Here is a 14,725-nt window from a genome sequence, read left to right on the forward strand (position 1 = left end):
TGTAAGAGTTGCGCGAAATTGAGGAACATAGAGCGAGCCGTGAAAGTGATCGTAGAGCGAGCCAAGAAAGTAACTCAAAATTGCACCGAATGCACGATTTGTTTGGAGGGATGGGAGATACCCGAACAGCAAAGTATATGGGTTTTGCAGACGTGTGGTCATAAATTTCACAAGGATTGTTTGTTTACTTGGTGTAAAGTGGCTAAAAAAAAACTCTTGTCCTACTTGTTGTACCCAACTGCGTCTATCCGAAATAGCCTATCTTTAGTCTTAGATTTAGGGTTACTTTTTTTTTTTGCTAATATTCAATTTTATAGTATATGTAACATTCTTATACTTTACCATTATATTAATTTAATTTAATTTAATTATTCTTGTTATGCGTCATTCCCTAAATACATGGTTAAAACTTTTTCTTGAATACAAACTTTTAAGAAAATTGGGTGTACAATAATTATTGTACATCCATTATAAAGATAGCCTAAAGTGATAAAAAGTTACCCTTGAAATGAATAAAAGTAACCCTAATATGCGTAAAGGTAACCCAATTCAAATAAAAGTTATCTACGCTTTATTAGTAAAGAATCACATTTTAAATGACTAAAAATCAATTATTAGTGATTGAATGTAATTAAATTACCTTTATAAACTTTTCTTGTTGTCTATTTATATAAAAATCCCTAAAACTCTTGTCCTATTTGTCGTACCCAACTGCGTCTATCCGAAATAGCCCATCTTTAGTCTTAGATTTAGGGTTACTTTTTTGCTAATATTCTTTTTTATAGTATTATGTAACATAAAAAAACATCAAAACAATAGTAACAACAGTTTTTTGGCGAAAAATTTTCTGATAACACGTGTATTATTAGGATATTTATGGGGAATTAACTTAGATTATTAATTTATTACTAATCATTTACCCGAGCAATGTTTAAAGGTTTTGTATAAGCATAATTACTAAAAGTATTAATATCCACTTTTTATGATTTTACGATAAATGTTGATAATTAGAGTTATTATACGTTAAAAACATGCGCTGACAAACTTTTCTTAATTTTTATAAATGAAAGAAGATCTAGATAATCAAATTATTTTTTTTATTTAACAAAGTTACCAATTATCTTTTTTTATTGAAACAATTTTTTTTTTTTTTTTTTTTTTTTGGGAAAAGCAACAAACTTTTTTAAAAGATAAACAAAAAACTACGGGAAAATTTTTATTGAAAGGGTGACGCGTGTATTAGGGGGATAAGACCGGTAATTACTTTAGTATATAGTATTGAAGAATTGATTATTTGATATCCACATTTAATTTTGTAAAACTATACCATATTTTTTTCTCAGTGGTTAATTCAAAAAGAACTTATCCCACTTGCTGTTCTTGATATTTTCAATGATCCGTGGTATAAAATAAACTAAAAATACATACGTCGTATATATTTAGTGCAAAGCAAATACATACCACCACCACTAAGGCACTACAGTTACTTTGCCTGCCTATTGATTTGCTCCCCGCATCTTTTAAAGATGCATTTTCCTTCAAAATTGCACTCATCAATTTATGGAAACGAATGTCACAACAGCAACATCATACACATCACCACCTTGCTTGGTGTCCCAAGAGGCGAGACTGATCCTCACTCTGAGAAGCTTCGATAACTAGCCTCTTATGATTTCATCACGGTTTATCTTCGTTCCTAAACTCGTTTTTTGTGCCAGAGCTGCAACTGGATAATACAAGCACATGGATGTATAACACACTGGCAAATATGCTACAGAAAGAGGAGCAATCTTTGTCGAGACCAGACTACTATTATTGAGGAAACACAGGATAATACTTTCAAGTTTCAACGCTGAAGAATTTGTTACAGCATAAAGGTTATATGTACAGGAAAGTGGTTTTCTTTACAATCGATGACATTTTAGAGAATCAATTTTTTTCCCAGGATACAAAGTCACATAAGAAGGTGAACAAAGCATATCGTCATCATTCTAAGGGCAGATAAAATATGGCATGCAAGGGTTGCCCGCATAACATCCCCACATTCCCAAGGTTTCACATAGTTCTACCAAGGGTACCTCCCATCAACTACAGATTCTCAATCTCCACGAAATACATAAGCTTTTATTGTACATATACTCGCCCAAGTTGAATCATACAGAGGTCTTGTCACTCTTGTGTCACAACTTTCATTCATACAGAGCTGTCTTCTAGCTGGTTTGATCTGGTTGATTTTCTGTAATTTGGCTATTGAGGAATTCCAACACTGACAGTCGCTGCAAGGCAAGTTTAAAGGTAAGCTTTGTTTGATGTAAGAATATCTATCTATCTACTTCTGCATGAAAGTGAACTACTAAATTAACAACAAGAACTAAAGAACCAGGAGGCTATTGACTACATGTCCAACTGCTTCAAATATCAAGACACAAGAAGAGGTTCAGAAAGATCAATGGGCTTAATAAAATAATACTCTGTAACTTTCAAACAGCGCTAATTGTGAAGGGGCTTTAAGTGAGAAAAGCTTAATAGAGATATTATTTTTCAGGAAGAGTTTCATCCTACATGACATGTCTTTTTACAAAGCATGCTAATAAACTTTGGATATCGTTTTGTACACAGTTCAGCCATCTCAACTGGAAATGACTGCAAGTCATCAGGTTGCAAGATTTTTCATTTTTTCTGGTTAAATTGCCACATATACTGATATACCAGCATTTACATAGTATAGCGAGACATGAATCTGGCAATCTAAAAGAAGCCAAGCAGATGAAATTTGACCTTCAAAACATAAGGGCCTTAGTAATTTGGTATCAATTGAAAAGCGAAAAAGGAAAACCACCAAAAAAAAAAAAATTATAGTAGAGCTTGACCAAGAACTCCAAGAAGCCATACCCTTTGTTCAAGTGCTTCTTGACTAGTGTCTATCTTCAAAGATTGTAACATGTTTACACCTTCATGAAAGCCAGAAATAGCTCCCTCTTCATTACCAAGCCCTCTGTCAACGTCAGACACTTTTGCTAAAGAAACTGCTACATCTAAAGTCTGGAATCACAGGAAGCAATAACTTAGGAAGAGAGACATTATAAAATTTGCTTAACTACATAAAAAGTAGAAGACCAAGGTAGTAACTAGTAAAAAGTTATGCAGTTGGGTTTTTGTATGTACAGCTGAGAAAAACTATCTGAAAATTCAAAGATCTGATCCCATAATATAGGATGTCCGGTCCGAAATAAATTCGGATCAGATATCCGATCCAAATTTCTCGGATAACGGATACCTCTTCGGATATCAATTTTCGGATTTTCAGATATCCAATATATCCAAATTATTTTGGATAACGGATATCCAATCCGAATATCTATATTTTGGGTATTGAATAACTCTGATCCAAAAATCCAAAAATTTGGGCTTTATTTTACATTTTCTTTCTAGAAAATCTAAATTAGATATTATTGTATAATATTTCAGATGTTGGATATCCGGAACATCCAATCCGAAATTTTCAAATATCTGAAATTTTTTGAATCGGATTCGGATAGCAATATCTCAAATTTCGGATTGGATATCTAATTCCTATTTGTTGAAATGTTATTCCGACAAAACATATAATTCTTTTAAACTAAAAATTGTTGAATGAAATGCTGTTCTGTCACAGCAGCATTTCATTTGACAAATTTTAAATTAGAACCACATTTCTTTTGACAAATTTATAATTTAGAAGAATTAGCATCCTCATATTCATCAAGGGATTACAAAAAAAAAAAAAAGAAACTTTTGTTTAGAACGGACTCACGTGAGTCCGGACTTGAGAACAATGCTGCTTCTTCATCCTCAACCTTTGGGTCGATTCATTTACGCACCTTCGAAACTTTCATTATCTCTGTCCTGTTTCGATTTTGGGAGAAATTCATCACAAATTCCATCAATTTGGTCCGAAAAAGAGGGAGAATTCATCACAAATTCCATTGATTTAGAATCATGAACAGATCTAGAATCCAATTTAGCTAAAACATTTAATTATTATCCCACCTCTTGCTTCGATGGGGCTTGAGATTGCTTCATCAGCCCATATAAAACTTCAGAGACCTCAATTTCAATGGCGTCTTCTGTTGACAGCATGACGCCGACGATTTCGAAGATGATTTCTGGAGCGTATTTCGGTCCATTAGCCGCCTTCTACACCAGAATAGAAAAGTGTCAAATCCACAGAAACACATACATACATCACTGGAGAACAAGGGGATGGATATGGGGATGAATATAACACTGACAATATGCGGTGTGAATTGAATCAGATGGGCAAGGTATTAGACGTTCATTGTCAGGTTTTAGATTAGTATGGTCAGGTATTAGATAAATATTAATTGGTTTAATATTTGTTAGGAATTATAAATTTTTAGTCAGAAATAAGATAATTTTTATCAGAAATAAGACTATTTTAGTTAGGAATAAGATAATTTTTTATCAGAAATAAGACTAATCTAGTCAGGAATAACATATTTTTTATCAGAAATAAAACTATTTTTTTTTTTTGTTGAAACAAGAAATAAAACTATTTTAATCAGGAATAAGATAATTTTTTTCAAGAAATAAGACAATATTATCGATTTTTGTTGCTGAGCCCGGTCTCACGTGAATCCGTTCTACACAAAACCTTCTCAAAAAAAAAAAATAGTTAAAAAATAAAACTTTTTAACTACTGTTATAAAAGTTGATCTCATTATTGTCATTAAGGTTTTCTTTCCCATATTTATTGTTCCCACTTAACAAACCAAAAAAAAAAAAAAAAAAAAAAAAAAAAAAAAAAAAAAAAAGATTTACATTGAGATACTCCCAAACCCCAATTAGCTAACACTGATTAACTCCAACACAGATGTGTTCATAGAAATTATTCCCTTCTACAACATATTTGGCAAATACTATTACCTAGTAAATTTAGCTCGGTGAAATGTTCCAAAATTAAACAGAGTGCATTGTTCACAAGTCACAACCAGATCCTTTTTACAAAACAGAAGGTTAGACAGTTGGGTGTGATGGTCACCTTATAAGTTGTAAGAGCGTTGAGACAAATACAATACAGAAAAAAATAAAATAAAAGAAACAGGTTATTATATCACTCATTGATCACCACTTGACAAGAAACCTGTGTTTTGCAACCATGAAAGGGAGAGAGAAAAAGAAAGGAATAATATATAACCGTTTCTGCTTTCCTATTTCACAATGAAGAACAGTTGCAAAAGAGAAATTTACTAGGAATATTCAATAAACTAAGCAGCTAAGACATCATATGCAACAAATTGAAACAGGAGCTAACCAGAGATGCATTATCATGGTGATTTAACATGGCATTACGACGAACTTCCAAACAACGGAAATAATAAGTTCTTGAAGCTTGCAGATCTCCATCATAGTACTTCAGGTCTCCAATTTTATTCAGTGAAACGGAAAGAGTGTGCTATGTTACTTGGACTCGGGTACCCATGTCTGACACGGGTATGTGTCTAAGCGTCCGACTCGGCTTTTTTTTGAAAAATTTCCATGATTTTGGACTAAAAGTGAAGTGTCCGGTGTCATACCCATGTCCGAGTGTCGAGGGTCCGACACGGGTACGTGAGGTGAAATGAAGAGTCCGAGTAACATAGAGAGTGTGTATAATCTGCCAATAATATATTCATTATTAATTAGTGTCAATACAGTAAAATTTGCAGATTAAATTTGCAGCTGTCACATGATGTGTGAATGTATCACCTCCATATCGTCAGGAGGCACTTGTGACAAAAATTCAACACTTTCTTCAAAGTAGGTGACGGCAGATCTAGCATCTCCCATTGCACGACTGCAATAAACTTAGTGAGTTCAGAATATTTTTCGTAGGTTAAGAAGATAACAATATTCTTCTTAAAATGCCAAAAAAAAAAAAAAACTAATAAGTTCAATCATAAAGAAAATAAAGAAATGATGAGTGCAGTAGCAATCTTTTAAGTTATAGACACGTAAGGGACACTGTGAAAGATCACAACACAAGCTGTGCAAATTGAGAAAATTAAATATATATATATATATATATATATATATATATATATATATACACTCCATTTTTCCAGAATATTGAAAAATTTATCAGCTCAAAATTAAATTTGAACATTTAGTGGAAAAAATAAGCACATTTAGTGAAAAACTTCTGCAATTTTATCCTTCTCCTTCTACCCTATATATGATGATGATGATGCCCCCAATCACCCCAGGACTCAAAGATGCACACTGTCAACCAGAAAAGTACTTTAAATCCCTTCCCCTCTCTTTTACCTATAGAAGAAATTGGCGCTATAAAAAGAAGGGAGATCCAGAATCTTCAGACATGTCAAAGATGGTTCTTCTCAGAGGGTTGCTTTTGGAGGTTGTACACCTAATATGGTACAGAGAATTAAACATGCTAAAAAGTCTTGAGCTACTTGCTTTTGATGGGTCCCAGTTATGGGTATAGTATTGTTAAGAGAACAGTAAGACCAAAGTGCTTTACTCAATGTCCATCCCTCACAGATTATTCAACCTCCTAAAAGTCTTCAGCTATGTTCTTTAGCAGGGCTCCAGTTATGGGTATGATCATAAAAGTATAGTAAGACCAAAGTTCTGTAAACAATTGCAGTTCTACAGGTAATAGTGCAGACACTGAGAAAGACAACAAGACAAGCTGAGCAAAATGAAAAACGTCACACGGAGAATGATCCCCTCCACTCCTTCAGTGACCGTGATTAGGTGTCAAAGATGTATGCAGCATTATCCTTTTAACTGGAAAAATACTGAAATCTTTTCGCTAACTTCTCCTGCAGAGGAAATAGCACAAAAGATGTCTTCTCATCACTTGTACTAAATATGATACAAATTATTATTGCATGCTTAATGTCTTCAAAGCGGTTCTTCTTGGTCCCAAGGATGATGGGAAATACACATAAAAGTAGAACAATGTTTGGAAAACTGTGGGAATTTTTAAGCTTTAAAAGTGAATACATGTATTAGAGTTTTAACGATTGTGTCATTGCTTTTGCCATCTTTCAACACTTTCAAAAAGTAATAAACAAATTTATTACTTAACAGTCATATCTATGCATTGGTTGCATAAGAACTTGCCACAATATACGCATCTGACCATGGAATAACTCAGTGTAAGCCACAAGTTACAAAAAATAATTATTGAGGCCCACAAGATGTACAAAGGTTACTACATTAGTTAAATCAAGGGATGAAAGATAATAACAATGATTCTAATGTACCAAATACATTGTTCTTGAACAAAGGCTAGATCTCACAACAAGAGGGACTATGGAAATTGTCAAATAATAGGATTCAGAAAAGACTAACACATATAGCATTCCACCTACCCTTAGTACTGTGTAAATAAAATATAAATGAAAGTCACCCTTGCTCTTATGAACAAGTTAACACTAAGTGAGTCATCTCAAACATTTCAGCCATGCATTGAATACCTTCCCTTGATCTTTATGTAAACTAGAAATTTCTGCAGAGCCATAACCTGTCAAACATCGATAGCCCTGTAGATAACCCTTTCCTCATCACTCCTCAAACAATCAAACTATATGAAGGTTTTTTCAAAATTATTATCTAGAAAAATTGAATATACATCATTAAAGTGCTAAACTAAGGTAGCCTTATATAAACTTCTGATGATGCTAAAAGGATGAGCAATCCAGTTCCTAGCGCATAGTGAAGTTCTATGAGGTGTAAGTAAGAGAAAGGGGGGAAGAAAGGGAGAGAGTATACCAGCAATCTCCCAGCATTCCCAGCACAGCCCCAAGTTGGGAGCACAATTCTGGCTTGTTACCAGATTCCTTTAATTGTTCCCTGATATCGGCAGCACAAAGTGACAGCCTGGATTTAGCACTCTCCACGTTCTGAGCACGAAATGCCTACAAATACAAAAGAAAGTACATGATTGAACATACTTTTAAAGCTAAAACTTAACAGTTGACTAACTTCAAGTTCAATATCCATTAGCATGCTTTTAGACATTAACTATTCACACCACAACTTACCCTCATGGCATGTTGAACCAAAAAAGCACCTCTCTCTAATGAGACATCTTCATAAATCACAGATTTATTTTTGCTAACTTCCTCCTCGGCATCTGTACTGGCAGGAGACCTAGCATGACCAGCAATGAACTTATCAACAAGCTTTTGAGTTTCTTCATCATGTTCAATCTTCTCAATATCAGCCCCACATAATGGACAGTCATTAAAGCGAGATATGCATGCCCTGGATTGCCAAGCAAAATAAGAAACCTAGTCAAGGATAGAAAGGAGCAGTAACATAATAATCGTGAAATTTCCTTCAAAAATAAAGGCGTTGAAAGCAGTAGTGATCACGAATAAATTTAACTTACTTGCAATATATGTGGGAGCAAGGCACACATTTACTGCTCTCAAACAAAAGGGCTTTGCATAGCACACAGCTGAGAGGGCCAATTTTGAATGAACGAGAATCATATCCAAGAGGACACTTAGGTTCATTTACGCCAGAATCAACAGACTCACTTTTAGCTCACTTTTAGCTTTACTCTCATGTTTTGCTGCATGTTTACATATATTTTCACCACTTCTTTTTGAAGAGGCATCATCAGGACGAGTAGCTTTGACAAATGGGCAAACTGGGGTCATCTGTTCCAACACTGAAGGGAGCAAGTATCAGAGATCAAGTATTTACATGATCTATTAGCCTATAAGCACATGACAAAAATCCAACCAGTTTCAGTTTGAAGTCAAATCTGATTATCTGAACCAAACAAGCAACCACCGAATGGAGAGAAAAATCTTGGAGAAGTTACCCGCAATCAACAAAAACAAGAGTATAGGGAGCATTCTTGAAAATACACAATAAATGGGTGATAAAGGCTACTCTGCCAGAGCTACAATTACATAGAAAACTCTTACTCCAATAAAAACAACCAGCTTAAATTCACCTTTCAATAGCAAATGAAATAAATAACGCAAATACGCAATCATATTGATATATTCGGCAGCTTTACAAACTCTTGCATTGCCACTAACACTATGTTGATTTACATGCTGAACATGTACTATCAGAATATAAATTTGGCTTAGAATACTCCAACATATGCAAAACAAATTTACGATTCGGTTCACACCAGCCTCAAGTCTATAACTACGGATATTGTATTACTCCTTCTATCCCTTTTTATTTGCCCCATTTGACTTTATTTATGAGGGCTTCTCAAAGGAAATGTCGAAAGTACAAAAAGAACGAAGAGAGTACAGCTTAATGAACTTATCACCGCCTATATCTTTAGGTACCCCAAACAGCTCAGATTATGATAAACAATCAACACCACAATTTCAAAAATTAGACTCGTCATCTCTCATAAGAAAACCCCATGATGAATTTTGACATTACATCTATAACTCATACAATTCAACACCATAATACAATCTTACCTAAAAAAGAAATGATTTTTTCATATTATTTGATTAATAAAATTTCAACAATTACCCAAAATATATCATTCCATAAAAAATTAAAATTAACCCAGATCATGCAATTATAATCGAGAAATTATTCCGTAACATAAACCATAGGATCTTGACATCAAAATCAAGATTAATTATAATTGTTTTCATAAATAAAAGAAATTCAATAGTACCTGAAAACACAGATCTGAAATAAGGAGATTAGAGGAGGAATCGAGGATGGTGTTAAAACTTAAAATTGCGGGGGAAGAGTAAGTGTGAAAATGTTGTTTGTTTGGATAGGATATTTTTTAGGAAGAAGGAGGTGGTAAAAATGTCAATTGTGAAGGTATTGAATGGGAAGTTGTTTGCAATTGCAAGCATTAAATATATTCCTGTTTTGCCCCTCTCAATGAGGAAGTGTGGAACTTTCTAGAGGTGACCAAAGGCGGGGCAGAACCGCAGAAGGGTTCAGGCCGAGTCTAGGCTAAAAATTTCAGCCTATTTGGTCGGGTCGGGCCAAGGCTCATAAGGAAAATGCTGGTCTAAAAGTCGTAAATGTTTAGCAGGGCTTTTCAGTTCACGCTATTAAAATAACAAAAAAAAAAACTCAGCAATGCATGACTAAGGCTCGTGGGAAATTAAAAAAAAATTGTGTTGGCCGAGCCCAACTCGACCTTGGGACGAAAATCTCTGTCTAAAGCCAATTGTTATATGGAAATAGGTGAATCACACCCATAATGTAAACATTTAGTAAAATAAAAAATGAACACGTCACAAAAAATGAACAACTATATTACTATACTAAAACGACTTTTCCCTCCAAAAGAATTATAATCTTGCTATTTCTTTATTGTGGAGTTTTTTTTAATCACCTTTTATTTATAGGAAAAATATGATATGCTAAAGTCGTAGTCACCTAATCAAAAGTAATTCCTAAATCCTCTAACTATGTAGATAAGGAAAAAAGGTCGAACCACAAGGAAACAAGTCTATTTATTCCTAATTAATTAAAAGTAATCTAAATTATCAAGTAACAATTTGTTGTTATTAAAAGACTATACTACGAAGATATGAGTAGGGAGAAATAAAAGTAGGAGGTATCAAATAATAAAAGGCCTAGGGCATAGGTTCATCAATAAACAATATTCCAGGGTAAAACATATAATCAATCATCAATGCATCAATTAATCAGATTATAAAGGACTTTCGCTACGTATTACAATCACAGAGTTAATTTACCGGTATTAAATCTCATCTCTTGAATCTCGACCTAATTTAATCATTTATAAATTAGTCTACCTATTGAAACTAAGCCTAAATATCAATTCTCATCTTTCGAATCAATATTGCTAAACTCATACAATTAAACTAGGCCTAATCTAATTGCATAGCATTAAATCAATCAATAGGAAATTAATTAAGTATTGACAATCAACAATCATAAATTACCCCTTCATATTATTCATTGGATCCCTATAAACCCTAGAAAGAAATCTACTCGCACATAATTAAATCTAAATTAAACAAAGCAAATAAACAAGTCATGAAGGAATAAAGAAATAAAATTGCTGAAATTAATAAAGAAGAAATCGTTACAAAAATTAACGAAATTAAGGAGTTGAGTTAAGAACAAGAGTAAAGTTGTTCAGAGAAATCTAGAGAAAGAAAAATAAACTAAGTAGAGAGATAATAGAGAGTAAAAAGAGTACTAAACTTGCTTAACGAAAACGCATTTATATTAAGCAAGAAATCGTAAACTAAAACAAAGTAAACAACGCTTAAAACATCTAATCAGGACACGCGCCCGGTCGGGCGCCACACCGCCTTTTTCTTCCAAGGGGCTTCTCTCGCGCCCGGTCGGGCGCGAGCTCGGGCGAAGGATGCTTCAATATTAGTTCCGCCCCGCTTGGTCAGGCGCACCTTCGGGCGAAGCCATCTCTGACCGGACCACAAACTTTGGGCATCTTGGACTTCGATTGGGCTTCGATTCTTCGGCCAATCCAGATTTCCTCTTCGGGTCTTGAATATTCGGTCCAAATGCATCGGAAACTCAAATTTCGAGCCCTTAATCACCGGTTTAATGACTCTAACCGACCTTGGGCTATAAAAGATAGTCGTGCTCCTCCAATGCTTGTACTCGCTCCATAAAATCCCGAGAAAATGCTCCAAAAGTGCAATTCCCTATAAAAGTCAACAAAAACTACGAAAACACTAGAAAACACCTTAGTAATAAAAGTGGCTTTAAAGAGTCAAAAACACTACTAATTATGACCATGGGACAGGGATAAAATACTATATAAAATAGACACATCAAACTCCCCAAAGCCAAACCTTTGCTTGTTCCTAAGCAAAAAGCTCATCAATGAACATATAAAACATGCCTCACCCCAAGTAGTCAAAATCAAGCACAAACAATTCAAAGCAAATCTAATAAACATGCTTCAAGATCAATCAATCTCATTCATCCAATCACTCATCCTCCTCAACAAGTGTCAAATAGAGCAAACCACATGAGCATATAGAATTCAAGACTAGTGCTCACACACTCAACTCTCATTTATGTGGAGAGTAAAAGATGTACTCGATCGCTCTCCATCCCAACCACTTTATGTGAACAATGTCCTCCCAAACTCACAACACTCGTGTGTTTAAAAAGACATACACACGACAATGTCATGTCATAACTTGCATTGATAAGCAATTCTTTCACATCCACACAACTCTATGCACAAGGTCGAAAGGTCTTTAAAGCTTGTAACGTAAGGCTAGGGTAAAGGGTAGGATATATTTGGGAATATGTGAGAGAAAAACTATGCTTAAAGGGAGCCAAATCCTAATAAAACCCATGATAAAAAATAAATGATGATCAAACATCTCCAACATACTCAACTCCAACAAAAATTCACCAAATGCAACTCCAAACATATCAAACAATCCCAACACTTACAATTTCACTCATAAAAATATAATAACGTAGAACTTGAGTGAATAACAAACTCCAACTATTAAACTTGAAATTTTTCATTGAAATTTAACTTTTTTTTCTCTTTTCTTTTGATCAACCTTCACTTAGAACATTTGAACATATGACAATTTTTTTCTTTTTGCTCTTTTTTTTCTTTTGAAGTTCACTCTTTTTTTCATTTTTTTTCCACTTTTTTTTTCTAACCTCTTTTTTTCTTATTTCATCATACTTTATTATTTCAAGATAATTCAACTTCCAAACCTCATCAAAAATAAAATACGATCAAGAACAAAATAACTTCTCAAAACCCACCTTAATTGTGCAAATAATAAGCACACTACAAACTCCTTTGCCTCACTCACTATAACTCCCCCAAGCTTCACTCACTATAACTCCCCCAAGCCAAGCTTGGGACTAGTAACCAATGGGGCAAATATAGCTTGTAATGTGGCTAATAAACAACAAAAAGTCAAGGCAACAACATGGGTAGCAAGAAGGGAACAAATGTATCTAAAATCATCTAAAGGCCACCTAAAAGAATGAACGCCTTCGTCCTCCTCATGTGCATATTAGTGAGTCATGAAACACTACTCATAGTTACAAACCAATACTCAAATTCATTGACATACCAGGAACTATCACACATTCCTAACCAAATCAACTAGTCAAGCACTATATTCACAAGTAGTTGGACAAAATTGACACATGTTTAGGCATCCGAGCAATTAAACTTCAAATCATGATCAACAAATCCACAATGCTCATCATCATACACCAAGAATCAAAACAATATATTTTCAAGTATGGGGTACAGGGAAGCATGATTTACAATTCATTGGAACATATTTTTGGATTTATTTAAATTGTTTAATTTTTTTAGTATTTTTCATATAGGAAAGCAATAAAACTAAACTAGAATAGCAATAAATCTAAACTAAGAAAACACACCAAAAATAAGAGAAAAAGGGAAAAGGAAAGTGACAGGCTAAAGTCGTATCACCTAATCAAAAATAATTACCTAAGTCCTCTAGCTTATGCAGATAGGGAAGTAGGGTCGAATCCACAGGGAAACAAGTCTTTCTACTCCTATTAATTATTATAATCTAAATTATCAAAGTAACCAATATTTTTATGATTAAAATGTATACTACGAAGAATATGAGTAGGAGGAATAAATCAGGAAGAAATCAAATAATAATAAAAGCCTAGGGCATAGGTTCACTAATAAACAATATTCCAGGGTAAAACATAATAATCAATCGTCAATGTGTTAGTTAATCAGATCATAAAGGGCTTTCGCTACGTATTACAATCACAGAGTTAATTTACCGGTATTAAATCTCATCTCTCGAATCTCGACCTAACCATTTATAAATTAATCTGCCTATTGAAACTAAGCCTAAACATCAATTCTCATCTCTCGAATCTCGAATCAATATTGCTAAACTCATACAATTAAACCTGGCCAAATCTAATTGCATATCATTTAAACAATCAATAGGAAATCAATTAAGCATTAACAATTAACAACCATAAATTACCCCTTCATATTATCTATTAGATCCCCTTAAACCCTAGAAAGAGAACTACTCAGACATGATTAAAGCCAAACAAATCAAAGTAATTAAGCAAGGCATAAGGGATTGAAAGAATAAAAATACTGAGATTAATAATAGAGAAATCGTACCGAATCGACGGAATTACAAACGAAGTTTAGGAACAAGAGAAAAATAAAAGTCTAGAGAGAGAAAATCTAAGTAGAGAGAGAAAAAAATAAAAATAGAGTGTAGAGAAGTGTCTAAACTTTCCTAATAAATTACATTAATACTGAGCAAGAGTTATACGCTAAACAAAACTGATCGAAGCTTAATTAGCCTCCAAAAGCTCGCGTCCGGTCGGGCGCCACACTGTCTGGCCGGGCCCACCATATCTTGCTGGAACCTCTTCTCGCGCCCGGCCGGGCGCGTGCTGCCTTTCTTCCTTGCTTGCCCTGCCCGGCCGGGCGCACCTTCAGGCGAGGCCTTGTGGCCCCGGGCGGAGCTCTTGGGCATCTATTTGGACTTCGATTGGGCCTCTAATCCTCGGGTCAATCGGATTTCCTCCTTGGGTCCTTGAACTCGGTCCATATGCCTTGGGATTTCCAATACCGAGCTCTTAATCACCGATTTGCTTCTTCTAACCGGTCTTGGGCTTCAATGAGTGGTCGTGTTCCTCCAATGCTCGTAGTCGCTCCTCGTAAATCCGGAAAAATGCTCCAAATGTGCAATTTCCTACA

The 14,725-nt window shown here is 34.5% G+C and overlaps 1 pseudogene; it reads right to left on the reverse strand.

Moving 5' to 3' along the window:
* Positions 1–1,815: 1,815 nt before the first annotated feature.
* LOC110702752 lies at positions 1,816–9,874 on the reverse strand (annotated as a pseudogene).
* Positions 9,875–14,725: the final 4,851 nt, after the last annotated feature.

This window comes from Chenopodium quinoa, unplaced genomic scaffold (genome assembly GCF_001683475.1).
Source record: "Chenopodium quinoa cultivar QQ74 unplaced genomic scaffold, ASM168347v1, whole genome shotgun sequence".
NCBI classification, from domain to species: Eukaryota; Viridiplantae; Streptophyta; class Magnoliopsida; order Caryophyllales; family Amaranthaceae; genus Chenopodium; species Chenopodium quinoa.